The sequence below is a fragment of the Podarcis bocagei genome, assembly GCF_964188305.1.
Source record: "Podarcis bocagei genome assembly, chromosome: 6".
Taxonomy (NCBI): domain Eukaryota; kingdom Metazoa; phylum Chordata; class Lepidosauria; order Squamata; family Lacertidae; genus Podarcis; species Podarcis bocagei.
The window spans coordinates 92,635,303-92,660,336 of record NC_138130.1 but is presented as its reverse complement, the minus strand read 5'-3'; the positions used below and the strand labels follow the sequence as shown (position 1 = coordinate 92,660,336).

At 47.6% G+C, this 25,034-nt stretch overlaps 1 protein-coding gene across 10 annotated transcripts in view; it reads left to right on the top strand.

The window, feature by feature from the left end:
• The first annotated feature begins 12,139 nt into the window (after window positions 1-12,139).
• FAT3 (FAT atypical cadherin 3) overlaps window positions 12,140-25,034 on the top strand; it is a 745,081-nt gene continuing 732,186 nt past the window's right edge. For 5 of the 10 annotated variants that reach the window (XR_014008884.1, XM_081197246.1, XM_081197247.1 and 2 more), the window contains exon 1: window positions 12,141-12,315. The gene's annotated coding sequence lies outside the window, so the exon portion shown is untranslated. Of the gene's footprint in view, window positions 12,316-25,034 lie in introns of all 10 variants that reach the window. The other 5 variants (XM_081197241.1, XM_081197248.1, XM_081197249.1 and 2 more) reach the window with 2 other exon arrangements.

Sequence of the window (25,034 nt, the reverse complement as noted above, 5' to 3'; positions counted from 1 at the left end):
GTCTCTCCTAATCTGAGATGGCAGCTACGAAATGAGTACAAAAATATTCCCATTTTGAAATGCATTATTTATGTATGCTTTGGAGGAGCGGGGGGAGAAACAGGTACTGTGAGTGTCTACAGCAGCGGAAAACATGAGAACTCTGAGTAAATTTTCCCAACACCCGGTGACTTGTTACTAATCGTGGGCCGGGAAGGGAGGTTGGAAACTTTCAGCCATTACAGGACAGCGATGCAGCTCTGCCTCACATACCTCCTGCATGCACAAACACATGCGCCTCTTGCACATACAGTGGTACCTCGGGTTAAGAACTTAATTCATTCTGGAGGTCCGTTCTTAACCTGAAACTGTTCTTAACCTGTGGTACTACTTTAGCTAATGGGGCCTCCAGCTGCCGCCACGCCGGCGGCGCACGATTTCTGTTCTCATCCTGAAGCAAGGTTCTTAACCTGAGGTACTATTTCTGGGTTAGCGGAGTCTGTAACCTGAAGCGTCTGTAACCTGAAGCGTCTGTAACCCAAGGTACCACTGTATTTCCAAAATCAGTGCAAGACTCGTGTGCAAAAACCAACACAGGCCATACGTTTTTATAGACAAGCTCTTGGGCTTTTGCTTTGGAGTTTTGGGGTGATATACAAGAATGTTCTCCATAGAAAGACTTGCATGATATCTCCTTTTAAATTGGTGGCTCCCAAAGTCCAGCCGCAATGGACTCCAGCCCACCACTGCTGCCCAGGTAAGCATCAGCGATGCAGCTGTCTCACATACCTCCTGCATGCACAAACACATGCGCCTCTTGCACATACAGTGGTACCTCGGGTTAAGAACTTAATTCATTCTGGAGGTCCGTTCTTAACCTGAAACTGTTCTTAACCTGAGGTACCACTGTAGCTAATGGGGCCTCCTGCTGCTGCGTGCCGCCGGAGCACGATTTCTGTTCTCATCCTGAAGCAAAGTTCTTAACCCGAGGTACTATTTCTGGGTTAGCGGAGTCTGTAACCTGAAGCATCTGTAAACTGAAGCGTCTGTAACCCGAGGTACCACTGTACCCATGTATGAAGATAAGCTCACCTAGTCAAAAGCGAATCATCATCCTCTATGGGAGAACAATGTAGGATGACTTATTGGTCAAACTTTGAGGCAAGCGCATTGGTGATGTGTGGCAAGCTGATTACCTGTGTAGCATAATCTCCCCATGTCTTTCCCAGGGGAAGGATTTGTATTAATAGGTCATTTCCATTATGCAAATACATCCCCACCACCACCAGCTCATTCTGAAAAATAGCCGGCCTGGCATCTAGGCAACTCACTCCGCGCTACTCCTTAAAGAGCCCTTTGCATTAATTCAACATGAAATGTCAGTGTTTCATAATTCATGACACTATGCGGAGATCTTTTTGCAATGGAGCTGAGGAAGGTTCAACTAAGATTGTATCTAATACCAAGGTGAGCCAGATATTTCCTGGCATGTCCGAAAGCCTCCACCCTGTCTCAGATTTTAATTTTTTGGGTTTGTGCTTGGTGAAAAGCAGCAACAGCTATCATATTGATCTAACCGGCTATTTGCAAATAACAAAACTATGGAATCCCTTCAGAGGCCAGAAATTTATTTACAGAACGATCCTGTTTACGTCTGCTCAGAAATAAGTCCCAGTGAGTTCAATGAGACAGGAGGGTATGTGATTTCGGACTTAAGAATATTGTTACAAACCATCCCAATATCTGGTGGCAGAATCCAGGGTACCAGGAGCTTACCCAGGGTTTAGCTTCCTCGGAATGAGGGACAGTGAAGATTGTGATGTCTTTAGGATATATTGGATACAGTGGTACCTTGAGTTACATAGGCTTCAGGTTACATACACTTCAGGTTACACACTCTGCTAACCCGGAAATGTTACCTCAGGTTAAGAACTTTGCTTCAAGATGGGAACAGAAATCGTGCAGCAGCAGTGCAGTGGCAGCAGGAGGCCCCGTTAGCTAAAGTGGTGCTTCAGGTTAAGAACAGTTTCGGGTTAAGAACAGACCTCCAGAACGAATTAAGTTCTTAACCCGAGGTACCACTGTATATGGAAACTAAGCCTTACGAGGAGCTCTTGAAGGAGACGGGTATGTTTAGCCTGGAAAAGAGGAGACTGAGAGGAGATGTGATAACCATCTTCAAATATCTAAAGGGCTGTTACATGAAAAGGTAACAAGCTTGTTTTCTCCTGCTTCGGAGGGTAGGACTCGAACCAATGGCTTCAAGTTGCAAGAAAGAAGATTCTGACTAAACATTCGGGAAAACTTTTGGAAAAACAGTGAGAGCAGTTCGGCAGTGGGACAGACTCCCATGAGAGGTGCTGGACTCTCCATCCTTGGAAGTTTTTAAACAGAGGTTGGTGTCGACATGCAGAGGGCAGGGAAGCCAGCTGATAAGCCCCAGCTGTGCCGTCTCCTTCCATTGGCCCGTGCTCCGACGTAAATCAGCGACCCGGACTTCAAAAGCCAGGGCACGCTATTAGCAGAGTGTACTGTGCACACGGGACACGGGTGGCGCTGTGGGTTAAAACACAGAGCCTAGGACTTGCCGATCAGAAGGTTGGCGGTTCAAATCCCCACGATGGGGTGAGCTCCCGTTGCTCGGTCCCTGCTCCTGCCAACCTAGCAGTTCGAAAGCACACCAGTGCAAGTAGATAAATAGGTACTGCTCCGGCGGGAAGGTAAATGGCGTTTCCGTGCACTGCTCTGGTTCGCCAGAAGTGGCTTAGTCATGCTGGCCACATGACCCGGAAGCTGTAAGCCGGCTCCCTCAGCCAGTAAAGCGAGATGAGCGCAGCAACCCCAGAGTTGTCCGCGACTGGACCTAACGGTCGGGGTCCCTTTATCTTTACTGTGCACCCGGAATAGGCGTGAGGCTTGTGAAGTCATACTTCAGCTACAGATTTATTCAATATAAATCAGAACAAAGAAACATGTTGTCACTCTCTCATGTCATCTCAGAGAGAATAGCTAAAAGCAAACAGTGTTGGAAAGACGAGAGAGTAGCACAGAGTCGCCTAGGCTGCCTCATTTGCTGCTGCTGGTTGCTGGAACCAATTGATCAAGCCCTTATTGGTAAATTTACCTGGAAAATCTGATATCTTTAATCTCAGGTATCTCCTTGAAGATAAGAAAAATGATATACAGTGGTACCTCGAGTTAAGAACTTAATTCGTTCTGGAGGTCCGTTCTTAACCTGAAACTGTTCTTAACCTGAGGTACCACTTTAGCTAATGGGGCCTCCTGCTGCTGCACGATTTCTGTTCTCATCCTGAAGCAAAGTTCTTAATCCAAGGTACTATTTCTGGGTTAGCGGAGTGTGTAACCTGAAGCGTCTGTAACCTGAAGCGTCTGTAACTCAAGATACCAATGTAATGGCAAAATTTATCTCTGAGGTAGTAAAAATTAAAAATCAACAGGTCTTGCATGAAAGACAGCGACTGCCTAGGAGTCTTTTCCATACAGTGGTACCTCGGGTTACAGACGCTTCAGGTTACAGACTCCGCTAACCCTGAAATAGTACCTTGGGTGAAGAATTCCAACAGTGGAATTTGCTGCCAAGGAGTGTGGTGGAGTCTCCTTCTTTGGAGGTCTTTAAGCAGAGGCTTGACAACCATATGTCAGGAGTGCTCTGATGGTGTTTCCTGCTTGGCAGGGGGTTGGACTCGATGGCCCTTGTGGTCTCTTCCAACTCTATGATTCTATGATTCTATGATTCTATGATTCTATGAACTTTGCTTCAGGATGAGAACAGAAATCATGTGGCGGCAGCGCGGCGGCAGTGGGAGGCCCCGTTAGCTAAAGCAGTACCTCAGGTTAAGAACAGTTTCAGGTTAAGAACGGACCTCCAGAACGAATCAAGTTCTTAACCCGAGGTACCACTGCATTTCCATTGTGCTTTGCTCTCAAAATTGCTTTTGTGGGTCTTTGGACCGTAATAAAGAACGTGTGTGCTGCTGGTTGCTGGGCTCCAACTCCCATCAGCCAACAGTCAGGGATGATGTGATCTGTAGTCCAACAGCATTTAGAACAGGCACCCCGAAACTCGGCCCTCCAGATGTTTTGGAACTACAACTCCCATCATCCCTAGCTCACAGGACCAGTGGTTAGGGATGATGGGAATTGTAGTCCCAAAACATCTGGAGGGCCGAGTTTAGGGATGCCTAGTTTAGAAGGTCCTCGGTTCCCCATCCCCGACTTAAGGGCTTCCTCTCGAGAGCTCTCTTGCTCCTCTAAGCTCTTCAGTATTCCTCAAGCCACACGCTTAACCATATGCAATTACCACACTGTCATGTTAGAAAGTACTTATTGACTATTCTACCAGGGTAGACAGAGATCTGGAAACGAACATATCCCATAGGCATAGAGAGCGCTGCTGCTAATCAACAGACCCTCCTCTCGGCTGGAGACAGTTCAGAGGAGAGCAGCAGCAGCAACAAAAATCATTACAGGGCCAAGGGGATTGATTAACGAGGAAAACTGAATTAACTACTCCTACTAATAGCATTTATAAACCGTACCTCTCTAAATATACTGTACAGCGAGAAGGAGGGGGATAAAGGCTTGTCTCGGATTTTTCCTTTTTCCGACCTCAAGTTCAGCTTGCCACCTTTTCACAGTTTGTCAATATATTTGTTTAGAAAGTTCTCACAAAAATAAAACCAGCATTTCATTGCATATTTGTCCCAGCACTCTTTGCTAATATAATGCATTTTCGCTTGTCAATTTTACTAATATATGCACTTAAAAATGATTTTTTTAAAAATGCCAGGGGTTCTGAAGCCCCTAGGGCACACTCAAAAGAGATGGAAATAACTGAGGCCCACCAGTCACAAAATGGTGGCATGGGATAGAGCCAGTTTCAAAATGGTGGCAGAGGGAGGAAGAGTCATAAGCTAGCAATGACTGGGGTTTTGTTGTTGTTTTTTACTGTTATGTAATCCCTCTTTGGAAATAGTTAAATTCTTCGCCACAGTGCTTTCCTTGTGGTGGTAGAATCCTGAATCCGATGCTTCCAGAATAAAGGAAATCTTAGTTGCCACCCAAAAAAAAAAAAAAGGTAGCCATCATCGCAAAAGTGATAGCCCTACTCAGAGAAGGCTTGCTGAAATTAATGGCTATAACTCATTTAGGCCTATTCATTTCAATGATCTCATTCCTTAGTGGGCCACAATCCCAGGTCTAAGGAAGAATAATACAGACTTCAATAAAATCATAGGTGTCTCGTATGGTGAAAGATTGACTGTTTGCCTTTTCCATGATGCTTTCACATGCTGCCATTTAACTATTCTGGCAAAGTATGGGTACTGCAGGCTGCAAAAGATCTCTTGTTCCCCTCTCCCTCTCTGAGAGGTTTTGGACTTTTCCAAAACATCTTTCCTTCTCCCTTACCTGTTTTCTGTGTTTTCTTCTTCCAGGACTTGAGATATAGGACTACCTTGCATTCCATTTTATTCTATTACCTGGAGCAATAAAATACTATTTCGCTTGCACTGTATCTCTCAGGGCTGCCCCAGACATCATTTCTTTTATCGCGCATTTGTGCTCATGATGCTGTCAGGGGGGTCATACACAATCCTCTTTTCAGTGCGATCTGCACCTGAAAAAGTGCTGGGACAGTCAAATTGCTTTGTTCGGTGCATATCCCATATATTCCTGCTGAGCTCCGATAAACTTTTATACTATATATGTTCTGGGGGTTTTTTTATCCACTTTTGTTGTGCTAAAGCCCCTCTGGACAGCAATGACGTGGTGCAGCATCGCATAACGACTAACAAAGCAGAATAAATTCAGCAGTGACATACTGTTATTCTGTGAAGAACATGTTGTGGAATACACCTCGAATAAGGCACCAGTCTGGATGCCTTTAGCTGACACCATCCTGCCTGACTTCAAAGAAAGGAGATCCTGACTAAACACCAGGAAGAACTTTCTGGCAGTAAGAGTTGTTTGACAGTGGGGCGGTCTCCCTCAGTATGATGGCCTGGGACTTGGGCTTGGACTCGGAACCAGAGGAGTCTCAGTCCGCACCGGATCCTTTGCCTCAGGCATCATCTGAACCAAGTCTGGGGCCTGACTTGAAGAGCCCCAGTCTGCACAGGTTCCCCTGCAAGAAGCACCAGCTGGGCCAAGTCAGGGGCCTGAGCCTCCCTGGCTCCAGATGCGGGGATGGCCTCGTTGCCTTCAGCTGGGCCATCACGTCCAGCTGCTCCACTACCAGTTGGGTCAGGGGAGGCTGAGGCGGCCTCTGGGTCTAGTAACCCACCCACGTCTCCTGAGCTGCAGAGACTGAGGTCTGAGAGAAGGAGAGACCTGAGTACTCGCAGGAGGAGTGCTCGCCTTTGGGCAAGACAGGGAGGTGAATCGCCGGGGGATTAGGACCGGCCGCTACCCCGACAAAGATAAAAGGCTGTCGGACCCCTCCCCAGGTTGTGGGAGTAACATTGCTGTATGCAGTGGCGTAGCGTGGGGGGTGCCAGGGGGGCCGGCCGCACCGGGCGCAACATCTGGGGGGGGGGGCGCTCGCTGCCTCCGGAGTCGCCGAAGAGCCTCCGGCGCAGGCTGTAGCAGAGCCCCATGTCTCGTGGAACCGACGAGCTGTGCGCGCGTCTGGGCTGAAGGCGTCCGGCAGGCAGCAGCTCTCGGCCCCGCGCGTCAGGGCCGCGGAGGACGCGCCAGGCAGCCCCTCCTCACAGCCCCGCCTCCGCTGCTGCTGCTGCAGCTGCTGGGCCAGGTTGCATTTTCCTCGCCTCTCTGCCCCCCTCCTCCTCCGGGCAAGCGGCGTGGTTTGGGCGGCAGCGCCAGCGGCAACTCACCTCAGATCGGCAGGTTAGGGGTTAGGGGGGGCGCAAATTACTTGCCTTGCCCCGGGTGCGGGGGCGCAAATTACTTGCCTTGCCCCGGGTGCTGACAACTCACGCTACGCCGCTGGCTGTATGCTAGATTCTGCACCTGTCCCTGCCTGGTTTCCTGCCTTGGCCCTGTTGGACTGACTCCCAGAAGAACCTTCGGATTATGGGCCGCGTTTCACGGGTTACCCCTGGGCCCAGCACACTCAGGAGGTTGTGGGCTCTCCTTCCTTGGAGGTTTTTAAGCAGAGGTTGGGTGGCCATCTGCCATGGATGCTTGAGCTGAGATTCCAGCATTTCAGGGGGTTGGACTAGATGACCCTTGGGGTCCCTTCCACCTCTACAATTCTGATTCTATGATTTTGCTCCCTGAATCCAGAGGCCAAAACGCTCTGACAGACAGCTGGTTTGCATCACAGTGCGCTTGAAAGCAAGGTCTGCTCCAGAGCTTCTGAATCTCAGCTTGGCTCCCTTGCTGAAGCGACCTGTGGGTGTCACAACAACCCACAAGCTGATATACTGCAGAATTTGGAATGGGTGACCTTGAACTGATTACAGAATTCAAGGGGGTGGGGAGAAGAATGCGGTGAAGCCACATGCTGCATTGAAACACCCCCCCCATAAATAAATGTATTGCAATCGGTGTCAGAAATGTGAATGTTGGCATTCATCAGTAAGTTTTCAAGACATCCAGAAGGAAATGTGTTCTTTTTTTTAATCATTCGAACATGAACAATAAAATGCTGACATTTACCAGTAAATATCCAAATATTATATATCTCTCTCCAGTGCTTTCTGCCAAAGGACATTTTTCAGTGCTACCGCACCGAAATGTCAAAAAAGTGCTTCATGACACATTTTGGGAAATTTCCCACTGGGCCTTCTTTAAAGAAAATAATAATAATGGCCAGTAAATGTCAACATTCACCGCAATTCTGAAATTTGCCATAATATTCTCCAATGGTGTAACTTCCCCTCTGATCTCCACAACAGTGTTGCTATAGGACAGATAGGAGGACAATAATTCAATTGAAAAAAGGAGACCAAAGAAAGGTTGACAGGGGGGTTGTTGTTTTGTTTTCAGGTTTGGTCGCAGGAGGGGGTGGCGGAGGGGAAAGCTTCAGGCACTTCTTTGCTTGCGAAACTCTTGCACTAAAAACTATTTTGCCAGTTTCGAAATTGGCTGCAAAGAAAACATTTTTGTTCCACTTTTATCCCAAGCAAGCCAAAGCGAGTAATTATAAAAGACAAAGAAGAAGAAGAAAAGATTCAGCTGAGAAAGGGCAGGTAGGGAGAGGATCCCACAGAGATGACGGCTGTAAATTACCTCTCTGAGCAAAAACAGGCAGATTCTTACCCAGTACAAAAAGCAGTAAGCATAAACTAGAGCTGGAAACTTTCCAAGTGTGTTCTAGCACTGGCTGGAAACATTCCTGGAGGTCTCATCATGTGATGCGTAGAAGCAAGCTTTCTCGGTACTAATTCAAGTGAGATGCTTGCCCTAACCAAAAAGTACTTCTTTGAGTGTCATATATATAGAGGATTCAGTATTTGGGATTCAGGTCTGTTTGATCATAATGTCCTCCTCCTTTTACTTTTCCCCAATACAAGATGTTCAGATTCTGCACACGTTGGGTGAAAGAAATGTACTCTGCATGCTCAAACACACTATTACTTACCAAATGCAAATTGGAAAAATGTTGTATTACTAGTATTACTTTTACATTTGGAAAATCTATAAATAAAATTTAAGTATGGCTAACAAAACAAACAAAACAAGAACTTTTTTTTTAAGGGATGCATTTGGGATCTAAGTCAGCTTGATAATCACATCCTCTGTCCTGCAGAGCTCGCTCCCCCCCCCAATAACCTGAGAAGTTTAGGTTCTGTTTGCACATACTGGGTGAGCGGTGTGCACTCTGGGCATACTCAAAACACTATTTTTTATTTTGCACACTATAGAGATAAGGAAAATGTTACGGCTATGCTGCAGGCCTAGCAGTTTGCACGAAGTACATTGCAGAAGGACACGCTATACCAGGGGTCAGCAAACTTACTGCGCCTTGGGCCGGTGTCTCCAGTGCCGATCACGCAGCGTGCTGGAGGGCGGGGGAGCGTGTGCCCATACGTCTGTGCATATGCTATTTCTGGCGCACTTCCGGGTATACATTCCGACCTGGGTGTATACCAGAAATAACGCTTGCGCATGCACACAAGCTATTTCTGGTGCTCCTTCGACCTGGAAGTGGGCAGCCACGCAGCGCAGGGCCAGTATGAGCAGGCCGTGGGCGGCGGGGGTCGCTGTGGGCCGGATAAACGAGTCCCTCAGGCCTTATCTGGCCCACGGGCCTTAGTTTGGGGACCCCTGACCTATACGATATTTCCCTCTGAAACAGCTGTTCTAGGTTTTGGACCTGTCCACCTTGTTGCTTTTTATGCCAGCCCTCTGGAAATGCTTGGGAACTTCTAGCAGCAACTAATTATGACTGAACATTGGGAAAACATCCATCCCATGTCCAACATCTTCCTTCTCTCCCTTTGCCCTGCAAACATCCTTAGGTTTCCGTGTAATACAGAACAGTAAATGAGAGGGACCCCTGACCGTTAGGTCCAGTCGTGGCCGACTCTGGGATTGCGGCGCTCATCTCACTTTTTTGGCCGAGGGAGCCGGCATACAGCTTCAGGGTCATGTGGCCAGCATGACTAAGCCGCTTCTGGCAAACCAGAGCAGCGCATGGAAACGCCGTTTACCTTCCCGCCGGAGTGGTACCTATTTATCTACTTGCACTTTGACGTGCTTTCGAATTGCTAGGTTGGCAGGAGCAGGGACCGAGCAATGGGAGCTCACCCTGTCGCGGGGATTCGAACCGCCGACCTTCTGATCGGTAAGTCCTAGGCTCTGTGGTTTAACCCACAACGCCACCAGCGTCCCTCATAAAGAAGTACTTGCCACCAAAATTTGGCCCAAATCCACATTTGAAGAGACTCTGTTGGGGAAAGCCTGGTGAATTTTGCTGGAAGTTGAGAGAGACTTGCAGTAGTAAATCTGCTGAAATTCCTTTCATCCAGAGAAAGCTAGATTTGGATTTGTAGCCAGGACACAAAACCTCAGTGGCTGGGCATCTTCCTGGTTCCATCCCTAGCATCTCCAGGTAAGGGTGGAAAGGACTCTTGCCTAAAACTCTATAAAGTATTGCTTCCAGTCAGTGAAGACAGCACAGAGCATGATGGACCAATAATCTGACTCAGTATAAGGCAACTTCCTATTTTCCTACCTGAAAATGTGTTTATGGCAGTCATTTCTTTCCTTCCTTTTTTTGTGTGGAGTGGGCACTGTGTCCTTAGATTTAATCCAAAGCCAATTTTAAGACGGTAGTTGGAATTTAGAGGGAAATAAAAACCACTTTTGCTAGGCTACTGAAACATTTTCTCTCTCTCCCTCCCCCTCTCTCTCTCTCTCACTCACACACACACACAGAGAAATTTGTGCTGTGACATCCCTAAATTTTGAAATACAGTGGTACCTCGGGTTAAGAACTTAATTCGTTCCAGAGGTCCATTCTTAACCTGAAGCTGTTCTTAACCTGAGGCACCACTTTAGCTAATAGGGCCTCTCACTGCCGCCGCATGATTTCTGTTCTCATTCTGAAGTAAAGTTCTTAACCCGAGGTACTATTTCTGAGTTAGTGGAGTCTGTAACCTGAAGTGTCTGTAACCTGAGGTACCACTGTAGAGATAATTCCTTCCAATATGAGATGACCCAGGACCACTCCAGTTGTGTGGGTTGCCGGGTGAGTATCAGAGCACTAGGGAAAAACAGGTAGGACATATCTCATCCCTTACACAATTAAGATATATGATATAATAACAATATACGTATAAGGGATAAAGTGTGTTTTTTAGATGGAGCAGAGAATATACTTGTCTTACAAGTTAAATTTCTTAAAGTTTATTTATTTAATTTACATCCCACCTTCTTTCTCCGCGGTGCACCTGGCTCTCCTTTCTCCTTCTTTAATCCCCACGACGACCCTGTGAGGTAGGTTAGGCTGAGAGGCAGTGGCCGGCACAAGGTCACCGCAGGGAGCTTTACGCCTCTTTGGGATTCGAACTCTGGTCTCCCAGGTCTGAGGCAGAAAATCTAACCATCACACCACTCTGGCGCCCTCTATGGTGCTTGGTAGAGTTGCAGCGGTGGCTAGTGCCCATTGAGATTGGCTAGGTGGAATGCAGGGAGCCCACAGTGGGTGGAGCCAGAGCCAGTGATAGGCGGAGCCAACTCATTCTGGTTTTGTCCCCATCCTCTCCGCTGCCAGGGGCAATACTGAGAGTCAGGAGGAGGAAGCTGACAGGTACCTCTACCAACCCCTGGCCTGGCAAGTAAGCAGGAAGGCAAACAGGCTAGGGCTGGATGAGACCCAGATGAGGATGTTGGGGGCAGCGCCCCACTTGCCGTAACCAACCAGCCTCCGCAGTGTTAAGACCGGTCAGGCTTGGGTTCAAATCCAGATGACCATGGCATCCCCAAACTCGGCCCTCCAGATTTTTTTCAGACTACAACTCCCACCATCCCCGGCTAACAGGACCAGTGGTCAGGGATGATGGGAATTGTAGTCCCAAAAAATCTAGAGAGCCGAGATTGGGGGTGCTTGCTCTTTGCTCTAACCTACCCGAGAGGGCGGTTGTGAGCATCGCAAATTGGAGCGCCGAATGGTGGGGACCACCTTGAGTTGCGTGGAGGAAGGGGATCATTAAACCTTCCCCCCCCCGCCAAAAAAGTGGGGGGGATCCTTATTGATGGGACTTACTTCACAGCATGCGTGAAAGCCTGTCACAAGCGCGAAGAGCCACGCCGGAGCCTGCCTCCTTCACGGTTGCAAGGAGCAGCAGGGAAGAGATTTTATTTTTTGCAGGCGCATTTTAGGCGGCGGTGGAGAAGCCGGGCTCGGTTGCACCGCGTCTGCGTGTGCAAGGGGTTTGTGTGCACGTGCATGTGCGCTTCCCCCCCCAACCCCCCCCCCCAGCATCCCCGGCGTTGTGCATCCAGCAAGCCTTTTCTCTCGCGTCGCCGCGCCTCGCGCTCTCTCCCTGCTGGGCTGGCGAGCGAGGAGACGCGGCTCCCCGCATTGGCTGCAGCCGCTGGCGCGCTCTGCCTCTCGGTAGGCTGCGCTGCGATCGTCGGCGCCGCGGGCTGGGAATCGCCCCCTTTCCTCCCCTCCCCTCCCAGCACCCCCCCCACCTACCCCCACCCCCCGAGTTAGGAGTTGCTACCGAGAGCGCTTCTCCACTCGGCACCAGTCCCGCGCTGCGCGCTGCGCCAGGAAGGCGAGAGAAAAGAAGCAGCAGCAGCGGCGGCGGCGCTTGGCTCCCCGTCTTCCGCCCCCGTCTATGGATACGTTATGCAGAAGGGAAGCTGCGAAGCTCCGGAGCTGATCGGCCGCTTGGAAGGGTGCGTGAGCTGGGCTTTCTTTATTTCCTTGAAAACAGGCGCCTCGCTTTTCATTTGCCTGGATGAATGGGTTTGGAGAGGGGGATCCGCGATGGAGTCAGCGTGGGGAGAGAGTTGCATGCGAAACTTCCACGCACAGCCAGCCAGCCAACCAACCAACCAACCAACCCCGTCCCATCTTTTTGTTGCAAACTTGCCACTGTTTGCAAAAAGCCCAGCCTCTCTCCGGCAGCCGCTTGCGAGCGTGGGAAGCGCCGGAGCCCCGCGCTAACGCGGACCGGCTGGTCGTCTCTTCCCCGCAACGTGTTCGGAGAGGCTTGGTTTGCATCGAGATCTCTATTTACTTTCAAGTTGCAAAAAAAAAAAAAAAAAGGGAAAAGTTCGTGCTTGTTGTCTCTCTCCCCTCCCGAAAAAAGAAAGAATCCTCTTTCCCTAGCGCCCGATTTTATTTTATTTTTAAAGCAGTTCTACCGGGTGGCTAACTTGCTTGCTAGGTCTCTGCCTTCTCCTGCGTTTGGCGCGCGTGTGCTTTCCTCGTTGCAAAAGGGGATCCCCGGTTTAGGCAGTGCAAGGTGCAGAGGGCGGCGGGTGTTGCAATTGGGTCCCCCCCTTAAAAAAAACAATCTCTTATTTACTGTGTCGGGCTTTGAGCGGCTTATTTCAAACGCGGTCGGAAGGGGGGTTTTTTTTGGGGGGGTGCTGCCGGGGGTGGCCAGAGAGCTGGTTTTCACCTGCTAACGCTGGAGTCGAGCGGCGATCTCGCTGGGGAAGGGAGCATTTCTGCCGCGGGCGGGCGGGCGCGAGGAGCCGGGGAAGCAGCGGGGAGCGGTGGATGTCTCGCCTGCTTGCAGAAAAAGGCGACCGAAGAAGCGCGTTTCTGCATTGCCAAAGGAGGTGTTGTGGGTGGGGAGAAAGACGTGAGAACCGGCCGCTTCTGCTTTGCAATCCTCGCTCGCTGCTGCGTCCCAGGAGCTGCTGGAGAGAGAGGGGCGCCTTGCTTGCATCTTCCGAAGCTGGGAACTTACCGGGGCGGGGAGTTCCGCGGATGTGGAAGCGGGGAGGCTGCCCCGGCTGCGGCTCCTGGGGCGATCCGGTGGGGTTCCTTTGCCGGAGATTCCTCGCGGGGACCGCGCACAAAGGGGATTTGTGAGTGGAGAGACGGTCATAGAAGATGCCCCACGGCTGATTCCCCGCCTCCCGCAATAGATCACAATGATCCAGCGCTTTCCATAGATCAGTGCGTTTGTCTGTCACGTATGGTAGTGATTTATGTGGAACCTGTGTGGTTTGTAATGTTTTACTTATCGTTTATGACTGCTTGGGTTATGTTGTAGTTATGCGGGGGGTTTTCAAGTTGTAAGCCGCCTCGAGCGTGGTTTGAACTGTGGAAAGGCGGCATAGAAATAAAATTACGGATGTATGTATCTGTATGTAGACGGGAGGATAGGGCTTACATCTGCCTAGCCCTGGTACTTTAGGTGGCAGGACTAAATACACTCCTGGAGCAAACTCGGAACAGAGTTTGCCCCTGAGCTAGTGCAGAGTGCACCCCCCCATCGGTGTGTGTGTGTTGGAAATGGACGGTTTTCCAGATCGGAGGTGGAAAGTCTTCCCAGACCTTTGAAGGGGTCCAGTAGCATCTTTTCTCTCTCCACACATTAAGGGCTGGCTTGTGAAAGGAGTTTCAGACAGGCTCGCCTAAGAAATACACCCACCACCCTGTTGAAATCAGCGAGCAAATTTTGTGGTGGCTAGGAAACGGGGGTGTCATAGTGCAACCTTATATGTACTCAGAAGTCAAGCCCTGTGCTATTCAGTGGGTCTTAACTCCCAGTTTAAGTGTGTGTATATTGGATTGCATCCTTAGAAACATTTTATCAAAAACATTTGGCAGGGAGGCTGGGAAGGGGAAGGTCTTTTTTTGGGGGGGGGGAGGGAGCGGCAGCTGGCGGGTCACTCCTTCTCCCCCCAGCAGCCATAGGGAGGGGAGGCATAAGAGACCCCCTGACGCTTCTGCAGCTAATGATTTTAGCAGCTAAGGCAAAGGATCTTGTGAGCTTTGCTTCCAACTTCCTAAACCAACCCCCCCCCCCGCACGTTTGTGCATTTATTGTTCAACTTGGGTAAAACTCCCATTATAGAAAGAGGTGGAGAGGAACATCCAGTTAAAACAAATCTAAAGTAACGGGTTTTCCAGATGGTGCTGTAACTTTGTTGGTAAACGTTGCCTGGAAAGGTGCAAACCTGCCCCCCCCCCCGCAGTTTCAGTGTGTTTCGAGATATCTTTTACAAACTTTCTTTTACAGCCGGATGGTGTGCAATGTTTGCTCAGAAGCAAGCCCCCATCCCATCCCAATTCAATGGGGCTTTCTCCCAGGTAACTGGGGGTATAGGGTTGCAGCCCCTTAGGGATGCCGCCTTGTGATTTTTTTTAAAGGGGGGGGCGGGAGCAAGGAAATATAAGGTGCAAACAAAGACTCTCCTTTAACTACCCACCGATCCTGTTAAGAGATTAAGCTGCAATTGTTGCCTGCTTTTGTGAATCCTTTCTCCTTCCCTTTCTCTCTCTGTTCCTGCTTCTGGCTTTGTTGTTGGGAGAAATTTGTTCCCTCCACCGTCCCACATCCAATTAAAAGGAATGCAAGTGTAAGGGAGCACAAAGGCACCGACATAGGAATAATAATAATATAAAAAAAAAATCTCTGCACCCAGGGCAGCCCCCCTGTTCACCTTCTTTCAAAGAGATTGCTTGTGTAGCTGGCTGCTCCTTTCTGTCTCATTGCATAGTGCTTGTTCCTTTCATTGCTATCAAACAACCACGTTTTTTTGCAGCATCCTCTGTTGGCTTTTGTGTACTGTCAAAATCTCTGAACCAGCTTCAATCCCGGTTTATTCTCCGCAGGCACAAGGCATTGAACTTCCTTCAGCGTTTAGCAAGTGATTTTTTCCCTTTATTACACACACACACATACACACACACACACATTATATACACAGAAGCTGCCCTGGCTCTTTATGAGCGATTGCTCAGGTTGCTCCTGGTATAAGAGACTTGCAAAGAGAGAGGTCTGCTGGATTTAGAAAGGGGAAAAAGATCAACTGTTCGGTAACAGCTGAACTGAGACCGGTTCCTTGAAAAAGCTGCACTCTCATTCACACACACACACATACGGTCTGAGAAGAGGCATTGAAACATTAGCAGAGTCTGGCTCCCTTAGCTGGGAGGAAACCTTGTTCAATTCAACAAGACTTGCTTCTGCATGGATGTGGTTAGGATTGTGCTGTGGTGGTGAAGTGGTAAGAGTGCCCGGCTGAGACCTTGCAGACCCAGGTTCAAATCCTGACTTGGTTGCATAGCTCGCGGGTGACCTTGATGCCGCCTGAGCGTACCTTGCAGGACTGTTGCAGAGCATCAAAATCGCAAGGAGCACTGTGCATATTGCCCTGATCTCTTCAAAGAGGGACGTTGGGAAAAGCAGACGTTTCAGAGATTATGCATAGCGGCTTTTGCAGGGAAATGAAGGCACCAGCAAACATTTTTAGTGTGTTCCTTTAAAAAAAAAAGTTTGTTAACATAACTGCATTTGTTATTATTATTTTTTAAAGTTTGTTAACTTAACTGCATTTGTTATGAGAACTCATTCCAGCCACTAACTCACTTAGCCTTGGACAAACTGTTAGCCTAAACACGTGTCTGTAATAGGAGGAGGACAAAATTCACTGGACGTCTATGGTTGTTGTAAAGTCTCTCTCTCTCCCCCCCCCCCCCAAATCCTGTGCTGAATTAGGCAGTGGGAAGATGCACTTGGAAAGGCAGCTCTTAACCCAGCCCTGGGCTAAAGTCCTGCATAAGGGAAAGACACAGGCAAAGGGCTCTTCAACCTCTCACCTGCAAGTGTGGATTGCAAGTTGCAGATGCTCCACACAGTGACTCCTGCATAAGACACAGGCAAAGGGCTCTTTAACCTTTCATCTACAGTGGTACCTCGGGTTAAGAACTTAATTCATTCTGGAGGTCCGTTCTTAACCTGAAACTGTTCTTAACCTGAGGTACCACTTTAGCTAATGGGGCCTCCCGCTGCCGCACGATTTCTGTTCTTATCCTGAAGCAAAGTTCTTAACCCGAGGTACTATTTCTGGGTTAGCGGAGTCTGTAACCTGAAGCGTATGTAACCTGAAGTGTCTGTAACCCGAGGTACCACTGTACGAGTGTAGATTGCAAGTCGCAGATGCTCCACACAGTGACTCCTGCATAAGACACAGACAAAGGGCTCTTTAACTTTTCATCATCTAGTGTGGATTGCAAGTCGCAGATGCTCCATGCAGTGACTCATGCGTAAGATACAGTGGTACCTCTGGATGCAAATGGTATCCATTCCGGAGCCCTGTTCACATCCTGAAGTGAATGCAACCCGCGCCTGCGTGTCTGCGCGTGTGTGGGTCACAATTTGCCGCTTCTGTGCATGCGCGTGATGTCATTTTGAGCGTCTGCACATGCATGAGCGGCGAAACCTGGAAGTAACACATACTGTTACTTCCGGGTCGCTGCGGGCCGCAACCCGAAAACACTCAACCTGAAGCAACTTTAACCTGAGGTATGACTGTACAGGCAAAGGGCTCTTGAAACGCTTGTCTCTTGGTGTGGATTGCACAAAACCTCACAGTTGGCACTGCCCTACAGACGTCCTCAGGTGTTAAAATTGGTAGTCATACACACCCACATCCCTACCTGAAGCTGGGGGGTTGCTGGTGGGCCAGGAGAGGACCTTCTTTGTGGAATTCCCACCCCACCTTCACTATATAGCCTTCCTCATATGCTGAAGACACACCTCTTTACCCCAGACTTCTTATTAATTATTATTATTTATTAAATTTGTGTACCACTGTTATACGCGTAGTTCTCAGGACACTTCACAACTTGAGGGGGATAATTTTAGAACCCACTCAGTTTGAGGTTATCGTCAGGAAATGTTTTTATTGTTATATTTTGCATTGTTGTGACACGCCCTGGGACCTTACGGTGGAGGGCAGGTAATAAATAAAAACAAGTAACAATTGTTCAGTGTAGTGCACAGTGAAGCTAAATATTTGAATAGTGGTTCAAAAATGGAGACACCCCCCCACACACATTTAGTCGGTGATTCTGGATGGGCGAAGTGCCCTATCAAATCCATATATTGTGAGTGAAGGGCCAGATGTTCGTAGGTATTAATCATACTAATAAAAAGATATGTGGAACTTATTTATTTCCTTAACGAAATATTTGTACTTCCTTTAGACAACAGCCCTCTGGGCAGCTTACATTATTATTTTAAATAACAAGTTAATCAATAAAGTGTCACAAATGGGTTTTTTTTTTAAAAAAAATGTTAAACAGCAACAGCACAAGAAAAAAAGAGGGTTGAATTAATTGAACCTAGTAAATAAATCTGCTTTCATCTGGTGCTTCAAAACAGGCAAACAAACAAACAGGATGGTGTGGTTTAGTGGTTAGTGTAACAGGCTAGGATTGGGAAGGTACACATTTGGTTCCCTTCTCTATCATGAGCTCCACTGGTGGACGTTGAACCAGTCACTATCTCTTGGTGTGTAGTCTACATTGCAGGGTTGTTGTGAGGATCAAATGTGAATAAAACTCCATATATGTTGACATCAGCACCTTGGGGGGGGGGAGGATGGGATTGTAAGTGTAATTGAAGTCAAAATAATAATATTTGTATAGCAATCATAAGATGGGGGACACATGGCTTGCCAGTAGTGCATGTGAAAAGGATTTACGGGTCTTGGTGGTCCACAAGCTTAACATGAGTCATGAGTGTGATGCAGCAGCCAAAAAGGCTAATGCTATTTTAGGCTGCATCAACAAAGGTCTAGTGTCCACATCAAGGGAAGTAATAGTCCCACTCTATTCTGCCTTGGTCAGGCCACACCTGGAATACTGTGTCCAGTTCTGGGTACCACAATTTAAGAAGGATGTTGACAAGGTGGAATGTGTTTAGAGGAGGGTGACCAAGATGATCAAGGGTCTGGAAACCAGACCTGATGAGGAATGCTTGAAGGAGCCGGGTATGTTCAGCCTGTAATAATAATAATAATAATAATAATAATAATAATAATAATAATAATAATAATAATAATAATATATTATTTATACCTTGCCCATCTGGCTGGGTTTCCCCAGCCACTCTGGGCTGCTTCCAACAAAATATGAAAATACAATAGTCCGTCAAACATTAAAAGCTTCCCTAAACAGGGCTGCCTTCAGATGTCTTCTAAAAGTCTGGTCGTTGTTTTTCTCTTTGACATCTGGTGGGAGGGCTTTCCACAGGGCGGGTGCCGCTACCGAGAAGGCCCCTGCCTGGTTCCCTGCAACCTCACTTCTCGCAGTGAGGGAACCACCAGAAGACCCTCAGCGCTGGAGGATGGAGCAAGCTTGTTTTCTCCTGCTCTGGAGGGTAGGACTCGGACCAATGGATTCAAGTTACAAGGAAGGAGATTCTGATTAAACATCCGAAAGAACTTTCTGGTGGTAAGAGCTGTTTGACAGTGGAATGGTTTCCCTTGGGAGGTTGTGGTCTCTCCTTGGAGGTTTTAAAGCAGGTTGGAAGGCCATCTGTCATGGATGCTTTAGTTGAGATTCCTGCATTGCAGGGGGGTTGGACTAGATCAGTGTTTCCCAACCGGTGTTCCGCGGCACACTAGTGTGCCGCGAGACGTTGCCTGGTGTGCCGTGGGAGGGAGGCGGGCGAGTTGGGCGGCGAGAGGCGGGGCGGCGGCGGCGAGGAGAGGCCGCCCAGCGCGGGGCTCTCGCCGTCTGCCTGCCTGGCTGCCTGCGTGGCGCTGACATCACGGGGCTGTAACGTGCCCCACATAGGCACACGCGGGGCGGCGAGCGAGCTCCCTCCCACATCCCATCGCCGCTCGCTTCGGCCGGCCTACTGGGCTGTCGCAGGCGGAAGGCCTGCGCATGCGCGAGGTTTTCGCGCCTTTGGGATTCCCTTCACGCCGTCCTCCTCCCGGGTCCTTGAGAGCGCGGGAAGCGGCAGCGCGAGACCGGCGTTGAGCCTGATAGGTATTGCGCATGCCAAGGCAGTCATTTGGGAAATGAAAACTTGCAAAGCAAGCAACCAGTTCAATCTGAAGTACGTGTATGCTTAATATCCTGTATCTGAAACCTGTTCTGCCCCCTCCCCCACACTTGGTGCCATTTTCATCTACACATGCAGCAGAGTAAGTTGACCCAGAATAGTACCAATTCAGATGGCAGATGGGAGAATGACAGTGCTGAATGCTTTCCCATGTAGAACAGTCCCTGCAAATAAAAACCTAGCATATTTGGAAGAGGGATGCTAGCCTAACCATTACCTTCTATGCTGTTACTATTTTTTTTTTTTTTTTTTTTACATAAGTAAAAAGTGACCTTTCCCCATCTGGCATGGTGGTGTGCCTCGAGATTTTTTTCATGAAACAAGTGTGCCTTTGCCCAAAAAAGGTTGGGAAACACTGGACTAGATGACTCTCGGGGTCCCATCCAACTGTATGATTCTTTGATTCATATGCACTTGTAAGCTGCTTGTAATCCTCCCAACAATCCTGAATAGTAGATCAGCATTATTATTGGCATATTATGGCTATCATTTCCTGGTGGGCTGTTGGAACTTGGGCAATATGGTGTGATTTTTGTACATTGTGAAGTATATATCTAAGCATGTTTAAAGGTAAGGGGACCCCTGACCGTTAGGTCCAGTCGTGACCGACTCTGGGGTTGCAGCGCTCATCTCGCTTTATTGGCTGAGGGAGCTGGCCAGCATGACAAAGCCGCTTCTGGCGAACCAGAGCAGCGCACGGAAACACCGTTTACCTTCCCGCCGGAGTGGTACCTATTTATCTCCTTGCACTTTGATGTGCTTTCGAACTGCTAGGTTGGCAGGAGCAGGGACCGAGCAACAGGAGCTCACCCAGCCGCGGGGATTCGAACCGCCGACCTTCTGATCGGCAAGCCCTAGGCTCTGTGGTTTAACCCACAGCGCCACCCACGTCATAGTTAATCAGAGCTGAATAAGAGCCTAGCTGGCATTTTCTGATCAGAAGGTTGTATAGTCTTATTTGGGATTCAACTCTCATTCCATGGAGCCTTGACAAAATTCTGTTGCAATTCACATGGAAGGAGAAATGTTGCATTATGTTATGTGCAGGAGTGCAGAATTGGTGTGGATTTTGCAGGAGCGAAGCAAGAGGGGAAAAGCGGCAGATTGTAGCCTGCTTCTGTGCAGCAGTCTTTTCCTCCCAGAGCCTCCGTGGGCATTGCACCTCTCAGTTAACACACTTCGCAGGAATTCCACTGTGCAGGAGAAATGTTGCTTAGGAGATGGCTCTTAGGGGCTGTGCTGTGTTATTTACTGGCAGTAATAACAGGGAAGATGGCTGCAGTGCTGTCCTTAATGCCACTCACCTCTTTTGCCCGCGCCTTCCTTGTTTGCTACTCTGCCCCTTTTTCTGTCCCTCCATCTTAACCACAGACAGCATCTCTTGTGGCGGAGTTCTCTTCAGTGCCATTATCCAGGACTGCAGTATGACCCGCCGAAACCCTGTTTGATGGATTGTGTCAGGGTGATAACAGTGAACAGGCCAGTTGTACAAGAATTTTGTGACTTGCAGCCTTGCCTGAACTGGCACGTGGCTCTCTATCCTGCTTCTAATGGAAGTTGCCTTTGGAGTTTGTTCAGCAAAGGTGAAAATTCAGCAGTGAGAATCTGCTTGCTTGGGATTATAGGGAGATTTCCACACGCCACTCCACCCCATTGCATGAAGGCAGGTGAAAGGGTCTAGAATCCATTTTGTGCATCGCGTATCTAGGCGCCAATGAGCCCCATTCTCTTTGCAACTGAACACATGCTCAGCAGGGGTCTTGGTTGGCAAATGTATTGCTGGTTCAGCAGGGTGATAGCCGTGTAGACCTAACACTGCCTTATGTGTTCAATGGACGTGCGTGATGGGTTGTGTTAACGCCCACCCACCCCATCAAATTACGACTGGAGTTGCCAGCCTTTTTTGGAGTACAGTGGACGCTCGAGTTGTGAACGTGATCCATGCGGGAGGCACGTTCACAACCCACAGCGCCGTGTCTGCGCACACGTGGGTCGCGATTCAGCGCTTCTGCACGTGTGCAAAGCGCGATGAAACCCGAAAGTAACCCGTTCCAGTACTTCCAGGTTCAGCATGGTGCGCAACCCAAAAACGCGCAACCTGAAGCGTCCATAACCCGAGGTATGACTGTATTTGGGATTCTGAGGAAGCGTGGTTGGTGCCAGGCACAAAATGGCTGCTGTGGGGGCAAGTTACGGTACAAAATGGCTGCTGCATCCAAAGAGACGATGAGGCTGCCTATTATCAGCCAGCCCCCTTACCCAGTCAGTGGGGAGGGGGTGGAAGACATCTATACTGGGAGGGTATTGCTTTTGTTGGTTTGTTTGTTGATATGTTATGTATTCTGTGCTTTTATACTGTAAACTGCCCCATGATCTTTGAATGGAAGGCGGTATAGAAATCTAATCACACTAATACCAATTGCATAGCAAAACCCTTCGCCCCCTACTCTGTTCAGACTGGATAAGAGGGGTGGGTGATCCTGGCATCCAAGGAAACGTGGCCATGTTTAAGGGGGCGTGCTCAGAAGGGTGGATTTGGTTTAAATCAAATCAATTTAAATCACGTTTTAAATCACTAGTCAGTAAAACTTGATTTAAATCACGAGTCAGTAAGAATTTATTTAAATCATTTATTTTTTTACAGAAAGACTCATTCTTGTTGATATAATCTTAATATTTACAACCAGTTGAAGGTTTCATTTTTGGAATAATAAATTTTCAGAGTGGTTTTTACAGCTATATCAAAAATTACTGATTTGCTTATACTATTAGAAACACGTAGGCAGATAATTATGAAATTATTGTGAGGTTTAATAAGTTAACTGTTTATATTTGGACAACTTTTCTGCTGTACCTTATTGGAAGGAGAAAAACAATCATTTCTTTGATAACAGTTTAAACAATTTATTTAACTAAAACAGTAACATTATAGCATATGTTCCATGTTTGTTAACTGATGTGATTAAAAGGGTTTTAAAAAAACAAACAACTTAGACTGAGTTTTAGCACACATGAAAAACTTAAAACAAACCCTTATTTCCTGATGGATAGCCTTTGGACTATAATGTAACTTAAATAGAAAACTATCTTTGGAAAGATTTTTCCTCCAAAAGCATTTTATTTTTTAAAAAATCTGATTTAAATATAAAAAAATCTGATTTAAATATAAAAAAATCTGATTTAAATTTAAAAAACCATTGATTTTTATCCACCCTGGTGCTCAGTGAAGGAAGGGCCAACCCAATGTAAACAGGCAGCGAGCAGGAATGCTTCTCAAATGTTTTCTGAGGGGAGGTTGGCACCGAAAGCCCAGTATTGAAAAGTCGGCAAAGGTGGACAAAGCGAGTCCTTTATAGATCCTGAAATGATGCCTCAAATGGTTCCTGCCCTATCTCTAGTGGAGAGGGGATTCCGAAGTCTGGGCGCCATCTTGGAAAAAGGCAATGTGCACCTGTGCAGGTGGTGGAACAACCAGAAGGCCTTGTTCTGCAGATCTTCAGGAACAGGTAGGCCTGTGTGAATTTTCAGCCTTCACCAACAGTCCTTAGGGATGAATCCAGGCATAACACAGCTTTCATCCACCTATGTGCACATAGGATAAACGGTGCATGTTTGTGTGTTTTGCTTTGTTGGTGGGCATCCATTGTCTATCCCTCCGTTCCCAAAACGGGGGTATTCATCGGCTGTTGAGTCTGATTCTGGGACGGTTGGATGCAAAGGGGATTTTATTGTGAGACAGTATTGGATTACCGCCGGCTGGTAACTTCAAGAATTCTCATGGTGGCATCAGCAAAATTGGGGATTTCCCCCGACAGAAGTATTTGTTGGTATCTAGTTACGCGCGTGCAAGTTGGGTGGGGCAAGCCAGGAGTTCTGTTTATTTTTGAAAAGCGTGAGTGAGAAATGATGTTTTGCATGCTGGTGTTGAAAATATATAATAAAGCTTGCTGGGACTTGCCCAGTGTAATCCGATTGCAAGTAATATTTCACTCGTTTTGACCATAACACCTGCTACAACACCTCCTTTTTCTTCCCATGCTTCAAAGATTGCCGCAGCTGCTGAAAAGTAGCATCATTTGGAGTGGGGTGGGGGGGAATGGTGAATTTTAATTGTAGCTTCAGGACTTAGTGAATCAAATTCCAAACTGACTGATAGACTGCACCCACTTGGAAGTTGTAAAAAAAGGTTAAACACAGGGATGGGGGGAAGAATACATTTGCTCTTTCTTTTGCAGTGGGCCAACTTAATGCTCTCAAACTTGCTAGCAGATTGGAACACGACTCCTGGTCTTTGGATTTTGGAACACGTTTTCTGATGCACACAGAAATATGTATGTTGCGTAAAAGATGCATATAAAGTGTGATTTTTTTTACTGACGAATGCACTGAAAAAAGTGTGCAAATTTACGTGAAAAGTGCACACAGTGTGTACACAATGATGCAATGATATGCAAGGGGTTGGATGTAATGGAACAGATCTATGATTGAGATCTGCCGAAAGTGAAACGGGATGGAATTAGCTGTTCAGCCCATTCTTAAAGGGGAAAGGGACCCCTGACCATTAGGTCCAGTCGTGACTGACTCTGGGGTTGCGGCGCTTTATTGGCCGAGGGAGCTGGCGTACAGCTTCCGGGTCATGTGGCCAACATGACTAAGCCGCTTCTGGCAAACCAGAGCAGCACACGGAAACGCGATTTACCTTCCCACCGGAGCGGTACCTGTTTATCTCCTTGCACTTTGATGTGCTTTCAAACTGCTAGGTTGGCAGAAACAGGGGCCGAGCAACGGCAGCTCACCCTGTCGCGGGGATTCGAACCGCCGACCTTCTGATCAGCAAGCCCTAGGCTCTGTGGTTTAGACCACAGCACCACCCGTGTCCCATTCTTAGTTACACACAATCTCTTTTTTTGTATATAACAGTTTATTGATTTTCCAAAGTAACAAAAAATAAAAGAACAAAACAAAACAAATTGACTTCCCTCTAGTCTCTTCCTTGGTTCCATTGTTTGTCACTCTACCACATGTCTATGGTTCAGTTTATAAGCTGTTTAAATTACTTATTATCCATTGCATAACAAAATTGCAAGTAATTTTTAAAACCCTGCTAATGTATTAACCCGTGTACAGTGCTTCTGTTTATATGCAATGAATGTCTTCCATTCTTCTTTAAATTCATTGTCATCTCTTCCTCTTAGTTTCATTGTCAGTTTTGCCATTTCAGCATATTCCATTAATTTATCTTGCCAATCTTCTTTAGTTGGGAAACTTTCTTTCCAATATTGTGCTAATAACGTCCATACAACCGTAGTTGCATACATAAAATTAGTTATGCACAATCTCTTCCAGTTATTTATTAGCATTCAAAGTTTCATAATAAATGGGCATTTATTAAAATATTAATTTCTAATTTAACATCATAACTTGCCTTAGAAGCACCTGGGCACATACAGGTGAGGATTAAGTGCGGAGTGTGAAGTGGATGTAAGGAGAGTGTAAATGCCAGTTTTGCCTTGGGATACGAGGCTCTTACACACTGGGCTCTTCAATAACATCTCGCTTTGCATATACAAA